Here is a 9,139-nt window from a genome sequence, read left to right as displayed (position 1 = left end):
ACCATGAGAAGTAAACACACACACACACACACACACACAGACTGATAGATTCTTCTTCAAACACCTTTTATATCGTCAGTCTCTTATGTATATTGACCACGTATTTTAGACGTTTATTTACTCCTTCAACCAGCACCGCTGCTTCAGCATCATCGCTCAAACATAAAAACAGCTTCTTAACACACGTCTCAGCAAAATTAATGATCGGTATGATGCAAATGTTTTGCCTCTTTTGCACAGAATTTTCACACATTTCTTGTTTTGACAGTTTTGTGGGCTTTTGAATAAATCTGATTCAGTGACTTAACTGCCGGAATGAAACTTGCAGTTGATATACCGCAGCCGCCGTTAATAAATGCACGTTTGTGAAATGGCTCCAGTGACATTTGGACTTGTCACCATGGGAGTCTTCAACTGCGTCAATTATCAGGAGTCACATTATCAGAGGCCACGGAACGCCAACTGTTTACTTTTACTGACGTCTGTGGCCATTTGTGGATAAACACAGATCAGTTCATTTGTCTTTAGTCAAACAGACTGAAAACATCCTGTACACCTCCTGCATGGTCACATGCTGCATCACCTCCAATGACCATCTACAGGAAAGTCCTGTTGACGTGTCTCCTGTTGGATTCACAGTGGTTGTTGTTTTTTTCCTTCTTAGAGCCAACAAAGAACCTGCTGACGAGGCTCCTGGCCCAGATCTGCTTCCAGTTACAGCAGTGTGATCAATAGATTAGGATTCACCAGGACCAGTGTGGAACAGCGCCCGCTTCACCTGCTTCCAATTGTCCGTCGAGGGAAAAAAAATCAGTCAATTAAGTTCAAAAGAAAATGTACAAGAGATTGATTAAGCAGGCAGGAATGGGCCTTTCAGTGCTACGAGAGGCCACGCCCCCATCCTCCAAACACAGGAGTCAGTGCAGCCGAGCACAGCCACAAGACCAGGGATATGTCTGAGAGGACATGAGCATAGAAAACCAAAACCAGACTGGGTTTACGTGACCGAAAACCAGACCTGGACTCGGTTGACATGACCAAAAACCGGAACCGGACTGGGTTTACGTGACAGAAAACCAGACCTGGACTGGGTTGACATGACCAAAAACCGGAACCGGACTGGGTTTATGTGACCGAAAACCAGAACTGGACTGGGTTTACGTGACTGAAAACCAGACCTGGACTGGGTTTACGTGACCGAAAACCAGAACTGGACTTGGTTTACATGAGCCGTGGCCGTAGCTCCACTCAGCTGTTTATTGGACCATTGTCTTTGTCTACATGTGCAGGACTGGAGTCCATCGATTGCTGAAATCATGGCGCCTTTGCTACAATTAGAGGACATATGAACTCTTACAGCTCGTTCACGTGCGCCGTCACAGACCTGGACAACAGTCCACAGGTCATTCATCGACTGGCACCACGTGGACAACCTTCTGAAGGTCTAGTGTACTTCCTGTGCATTTTACTTTTTGTGCAGATGAGATGCATGATGTTCGCGTTCCAGACCAGGTTTTGGCAAAATGTCTGTAGATCGTTGATGTCCCGTATCTGGGACGTCTCTGACACAGCGTCTGTAGTCTGAGACAAGTACCAAACCAACTCCTGAGTGTCCTTGCAGATGTGGAGAAGTCAACAACATGTGGACTGAGCTCAGGAACAACCCTGGTTCTGGTAAACTTTCATTTGTGGACAGTATGGATAATGTCCAGGCTTTAGTCCATTATCACCTTGAGCAGAAACAATACGTTCCAAATGGTCTTAAATGTTGCTTCGGTATGTGAAGGTTTTTGTAGGACTTCACCACTGTTCTAGGACATGATGTGTCCGTGTCCCTAATGTGTCCATGCTGACCTTGGTTCTACACCTTTAAACATCCATATCTGAGGTTCTAGGTGGGTTTTCATGACACAAAACAACAACAGAGATGCCACTGACTCTAATACCTTCATTTTCTCTGTCCACACAGATGCACATATTTAGTCAAATTACATTTAGTGACCAACAAAAGTAACATGTAGGAAATTATGACTTAAAGGATGTCCAGTCTATACTCACACTTTCATGTCTTTCATCACATGTGAACATATGACAGGTGTGCAGTCGGTTCCAGCTAATGGAAAAGCCAACCTTCTTAAAAGACTAACGAGATACCAGCACTAGTACTGGATCATCTGAGTGGACAGGGGGTAAAAGTCTACTTTTTAAAGATTGTCACTGTTGAACGCACTTTGAAAAATACCCATTTTTGTAACTGAAGACGATAAGAAGCCCAAACATAGAGAAAAACACCTGCATCTGTGTGGATTCGACCCACTACCCATCCCACAACCCCCACCCCACCCTACACACACACACACACACACGCACAGATCAAATCTAACTCTGTGGGAAACATTGGAAACCTGACCAATCAATTCTCCTTGAAGATCCTGCACACCTGAGTGAGTGGATTAAAAAGAAGGAGTGAGAGGAAGGAGCCGGTTCCACAGACCATCAGAACCCTTTGAACAGCATTAGAACCAGACTCTGATTAAAGTACCAGAGCCTTGGACATGTTGACCTCAGAAGACCGACAGGAAACCTACAAACGGGTCCAATTATTCTGGTGTCAGCTCGGTTCTGCTCCCACACTGAACCCACTCTGAGGATTGAAGAACAAGACGAAAATGATCTCATAACAATGACACTGAAGCAGCACAACCGTCCAATCAGATGCACAGTTCTGGTCAGATCCACTTGTGCCTCAATGATGTGATATTTATAAGAGTCCACTTCCACAGTGGACTGTTGGTTCACCTTCTAGACCTCCTGGTGTTGGTTTTGGTAGAACTATAGACACAGATCACTTTACTGTCCTTCCTGGACACATGCAAAATAAAATTTCATTACATGACCCTTGAACATAGTAGAAACAATAAATACAGTTGGAAATATTCAGTCTCCGTATGTAAAAAGTGCACATATATACTATTGTAAGTACTACTAAAAAGAGTCTATAAACAGTTCAGTGGATTTTTAGTCTTCCATTCCTCTGAGGCTGTTTGTATCCTATTACTATTCCATTCCTCTGTGGCTGTTTGTATCCTATTACTATTCCATTCTTCTGTGGGTGTTTGTATCCAATTACTATTCTATTCCTCTGGGGCTGTTTGTATCCAATTACTATTCTATTCCTCTGGGGCTGTTGTATCCTATTACTATTCTATTCCTCTGTGGTGTTGTATCCTATTACTATTCTATTCCTCTGTGGCTGTTTGTATCCTTTACTATTCCATTCCTCTGTGGGTGTTTGTATCCTATTACTGTTACTATTCCTCTGTGGCTGTTTGTATCCTATTACTATTCCATTCCTCTGTGGCTGTTTGTATCCTATTACTATTCCTCTGTGGCTGTTTGTATCCTATTACTATTCCATTCCGAATCAGATTTAGGACCACATATGAAAGTGGTCCGGGTCAGATTTAGGACCGCATATGAAAGTGTTCTGGGTCAGATTTAGGACCGCATATGAAAGTGTTCTGGGTCAGATTAGTGCTGTTCAAACTGGTCACATATGGACACATGTACCTTCAGTGTGAACAGAGTCTGAGTCTGACTGTATTTTAACATTTCATAGACAAGTATCTTGAACTTGTGTCGTGATGTAGACCTCTGTTTCCCCTCTACTACTCCCCCCAGGAAAAAAAAACAAACCTCAAAGAAAGAAGGTTTGAGTTATTGCGCCCACATAAGTGCAAACAAACCCTAGTGTCTCTTCATGTGAATTGCTCAGAGTTGATCATTTGCAGATCCTTCTGTTTCTCTCCCCTACAGCCCTACATGCTCTGTTATCCACCACTATGTTTAATAAACACAAACCATGAGCTCGGGCAATTACTTGTGTTTCTGGGGGCTGTAAACTGCAATTGAGAAATGCATCTTTAAAGTGCCTGTATGTGTAATAAACCCTCAAAACACCATTCATCTGCAGCATCCAGAGGATCGGTACCAACTCTGGACTAAAAATAGTCAGTGTTGCATGCAACCTCTGCTCATTATTACGTTTATATCCTTAACTATATATTGTACTATTGTCCTCTACTCGGCTGTTTTTGCAATTAAAAAAAGAGTGTGCATGTGAAAAACACGTATGTCAGAGCGGTTGAGTGCATGTGCTGTTGTGTTTTTTCCTGGGCAGTGGAAGCTCATCCAACTCTGCTCTGGTTCTGCATCATCCATTGTAAAGTCAGAGGAGCTGCTTGATCCAATTAAAGGGCTGGATCATTAACAGACACACACCCCTGGAAGAAGCTCCATGGGTTTTATGTCAAGGAACAACACAGACTTTAGCCGAGGAGGTCTGATAGAAAGCAGGACAAACTGAAACTGAAGCAGGACATGTGTAGGTTTCAACACTGATCAGATCAGACAGCTTTCACTTAGAATTACAGCTTTACTGGGATATGAAGAACATTTAGATTACAGAAAGAACCCTGTGAACTGGCACAAATTTGGACATATTTATTTTATAATAAGAAGAAATGACCCACAAAGTGTTTCAACATTTTCTGTTTCCTCTACTTTAATCATCTTGTGTACATGCGTTACCTGGGCTTTAATGGAGGACACATTCACCACTGCATCATTTATGTGTCATTTATGTGTATGTATGTTCATGCAACGGCAGAATAAATGCCACAATAATTATTCAGTGGCAGAGTTAGTCATATATTATTTTATAAAATTTTAGACCAGTGTAATTATCTCTAAAGCTGCACAAATGAAGACACATGTAGACACGACATGAAATACATGAGAAATGTTAAGCCCATAATAAAGAAATATTAACACACAGTCCCATATGCAAGGTTTCTGATGCAAAGAATTATATCAATGTCTTGTACTCATTAATGAAATTGATTGATTAGTCCATTTATAAATATATTCAGGTTCAGCTGACCTCATTTTACAGACAATAACATACTGCATGTATTTGGATGAAAGTGATGTTGTTCTACATTGCATTTATATATATAAGTTATTTATTACAAAAAATGTTTGTTATAACTGTGTAACAGCACAACAGGAAAGAGAAAAACTAAGGATCAGGCTGTCAGGTTGTGTGACCCTACGCTCTCACTGGCTGATGTTCTGTGATTCTGCGCTCTCATTGGCTGGCATTCTGTGACACTGCGCTCTGATTGGTTGATGTTCTGTGATGCTACACTCTGGTTGGTTGATGTTCTGTGACGCTATGTTCTTATTGGCTTACATTCTGTGACACTTTGCTCTTATTGGCTGGTGTCCTGTGATGCTGCACACTGATTGGTTAATGTTCTATGACGCTGCGCTCTCATTGGCTGACGTTCTATGACGCTACGCTCTGATTGGTTGATGTTCTGTGACGCTGCGCTCTCATTGGCTGACGTTCTGTGAGGCTGCGCTCTGATTGGTTGATGTTCTGTGACACTGCGCTCTCATTGGCTGATGTTCTGTGACGCTGCGCTCTCATTGGCTGGCGTTCTGTGACGCTGCGCTCTGATTGGCTGGTGTTCCGTGATGGTGCGCTCTGCTCTTATTGGCTGACGTTCTGTGACACTCTGCTCTGATTGGCTGACGTTCTGTGACGCTACACTCTGATTGGTTGATGTTCTGTGATGCTGTGCTCTCATTGGCTGACGTTCTGTGAAGCTGCGCTCTCATTGACTGGTGTTCTGTGACACTGTGCTCTCGTTGGCTGACGTTCTGTGACACTCTACTCTGATTGGCTGATGTTCTGTGACGCTACGCTCTGATTGATTGATGTTCTGTGATGCTGCTCTCTCATTGGCTGACGTTCTGTGACGCTATGCTCTCATTGGCTGGCGTTGTGTGACGCTGCGCTCCCATTGGCTGGCGTTTTGTGATGCTGTGCTCTCATTGGCTGGTGTTTTGTGACGCTGCTCTCTCACTGGCTGGCGTTCTGTGACGCTCTGCTTTGATTGATTGATGTTCTGTGACGCTGCGCTCTCATTGGCTGACGTTCTGTGACGCTATGCTCTCATTGGCTGACATTCTGTGACACTGTGCTCTTATTGGCTGGTGTCCTGTGACGCTGCACACTGATTGGTTGACGTTCTGTGACGCTACACTCTCATTGGCTGGCGTTCTGTGATACTGCGCTCTCATTGGCTGGCGTTCCGTGATGGTGTGCTCTCATTGGCTGATGTTATGCGACACTCCGCTCTCATTGGCTGACATTCTGTGATGCTGCGCTCTGATTAGTTGATGTTCTATGACACTGCGCTCTGATTGGTTGATTTTCTTTGACACTGCACTCTCATTGGCTGATGTTCTGTGACGCTCCAGTCTCATTGGCTGACGTTCTGTGACACTGCGCTCTGATTGGTTGATGTTCTGTGATGCTGCGCTCTCATTGGCTGGTGTTCTGTGATGCTGTGCTCTCATTGACTGACTTTCTGTCATGCTACATTCTCATTGGCTGACATTCTGTGACGCTCCGCTCTGATTGGCTGGTGTTCTGTGACGCTACACTCTCATTGGCTGGTGTTCTGTGACGCTACACTCTCATTGGCTGCTCAAAACAAATACATGAATGAATGAAAAAAAGCCTGTTTTGTTTAAAATCATTGCTTCCTGGTGCTTTTTTGGCATTAAAAACTCAAAAAGACTGTTCTAGGTAAGTTGCCAAATGCCAATGTTCCTGTGACTTTAATAAAACAAGCCTCAAATCATTGCAACTTTCACTGCAATTTTTTGGAAAAGCTGCCGCAAAATCAGGCATTTTAGGCTGCAATAATCAAAAAAAAAACCCCGCGAAATTCTGGAGGACTGCATAACACGACTGAACCAAGACCTGAACCGACACCAGGTCATAATACTGACCCACAGACTGGTACTGTAGACACTAGGCATGATGGGTAATACTGACCCCACAGACTGGTACTGTAGACACTAGGCATGATGGGTAATACTGACCCCACAGACTGGTACTGTAGACACTAGGGCCAACTTGGACTCCTCAGACCACACTGAAACACAGTCCAGGCTTTATGTTCTTTACAAACTATATAATATAATGGGGTTAGGGTATATATAATAATATAATAATAATAATAATAATAAAATAATATAATAATAATAATAATAATAATAGTTTAAGAAATGAGAAGCTACTCACTGCATCAGTTCCGGTAAAAAATACAATAAAATAACTTGTTGCCAGGGAACAGATTAATCATAGCAATAATTACACAATGAAAGGCTCATATTTGTTCAGTTAAATCCATGGTGACTTCTTTTTTTTTAAGCTCAACAGTAAATAAAGTGTTGCCAGGGCATATGTGTTTTTCTTCATATTTTCTAATGTTAACTTGACTGTAGCTGAAGCCTGTTTCATCAGGTGTGGGGTGAGATGACGACACCGACTCTGTACATGACACTGGATTGTTTTCATTTCACACAATGTCCGTTTAGAAAGAAGGACTGGCTAATGATGGGCTTTTCTGACGCACTGATCCAGGAGAGTCTCCGTTTTCACCATCTCTAAAATGTCCTTTGGCTTCAGAAATGGGCTCAGAGTTAAAAGTTGCAGGTGTCCTTCTCTCCTCCTGCCTCCCAAACTGGCCCAAAGGGAGCTCACTCTGGGAGTTGGAGTGTGAAAAGTCTCCTGTGAACCAGAACTGGAAGCTTTGACAGATTGCAGGAGGTTGCAGCATGAAAGGAAGAACTCATGATTGTTACAACATTGACTCTAAACTTATCCCACTAACGCTTACAGAGCAAAGCACTGGGCCCACCATGTCCAACAGAACACCACCAGTGTCCAGGATGTCAATATAAGATCTACACACGTTTACATTTGGTTTGTGGCTGAAAACAGGCATGAAAGTAGAAAACATGTTTTTATGGGGTAAAAAGGAGAGTATGACCAGTGTAGAATTAAACTAAACACTGACCATGGTCTCATACAGAAGTCACTCATACCCTGTCCAGGTCCACGTCCAGGTCCATCCTGGTAAAACTGGGATCCATCGGACTGTTCCATGTAAAACCACCAGTACCATTACACAGATAAACCACCGCTCTGTTTAAACAGTTCAGTTTTAGGGCAGTTTTACGCTGTCGTCATTGTAATATATAAATATGTGTCACAGCCCTGGAGAACAACACAGACGTTCCATCTGCTACTGGAGGAAAACGGAGGAAAACGGAGGAGAACGACCACCAGATGGACTGGAAGAGGAAACATCTAAAATATGCAGGATAGTAGATCTGGAGGACCAGGGTTGGACACCCCTGGTCCAGACTCAAAACAGAGTCTGGGCTGGACAGTCTAGTTTATTCCAGTTCTAAATGTGAAGTGTCATGACATAACTTTTGTTATGGTTTATCGCTACATAAATAATATTTGATTGACTGATGTTCATCAAAGCTCCGAGTACATTCTGTTATGTCAAAAAACTAGAGAAAAGTGACTTTCAACAAAATATATCCTGAACTGAACATAAAAACCAGCCTCTATAACCACTTTCATTTGTTAAGCATAGGTTTTACTGGTAAATTAATGCTGAATGTGTTCATGACGGAGCCTCTGAATGTCCACATGGGTCACAACTGATGAAAACCTGAAACCTTCATTTGACCTGAATTATGGACATGATCGGATTAGTGGTTCAAAAGTAAATGCTTTTAGTCACCAGTAAGAGTTTAGATGTTTGAGGGTCTTTACCTACTGTTACAGCTAAAGAATGAACAGCATCCTGTTGAATTTTATGATAACATCCACACTTCTTGTTCTAACTGTATCTTGTCCCAACTTGGCCTCATATTCACTCCATTGGTGTGATCGGGTCCATAACTTTAGTTCTTCACGTCTTCTTGGGTCGTTCTACCAGTGTGAGCAGCTTTCCTTGGATCTTCAGGATTATCCAGAGGACTGCTGTCAGGCGTTACTGCTGGACTTATTTGGATCAGAACCTTACAGATCTGGCCCTTCCAAAAACTGTTGCAGAACTCCTGCATCTAGATTCCCATTCCATCAGTGAGTTGTTTCTTCCAACATGACTTTCTAACCCTTAAAGCCGTTGTTATGGTAACATGAATAGGTGTGTATTAGAGTCAGATTCATTCCAGATGCTGTGTTCACGCTCTTCCT

Source organism: Sphaeramia orbicularis, chromosome 5 (genome assembly GCF_902148855.1).
Source record: "Sphaeramia orbicularis chromosome 5, fSphaOr1.1, whole genome shotgun sequence".
NCBI classification, from domain to species: Eukaryota; Metazoa; Chordata; class Actinopteri; order Kurtiformes; family Apogonidae; genus Sphaeramia; species Sphaeramia orbicularis.
The sequence above is the reverse complement of the archived record's forward strand: the minus strand, read 5'-3'. Positions refer to the sequence as shown.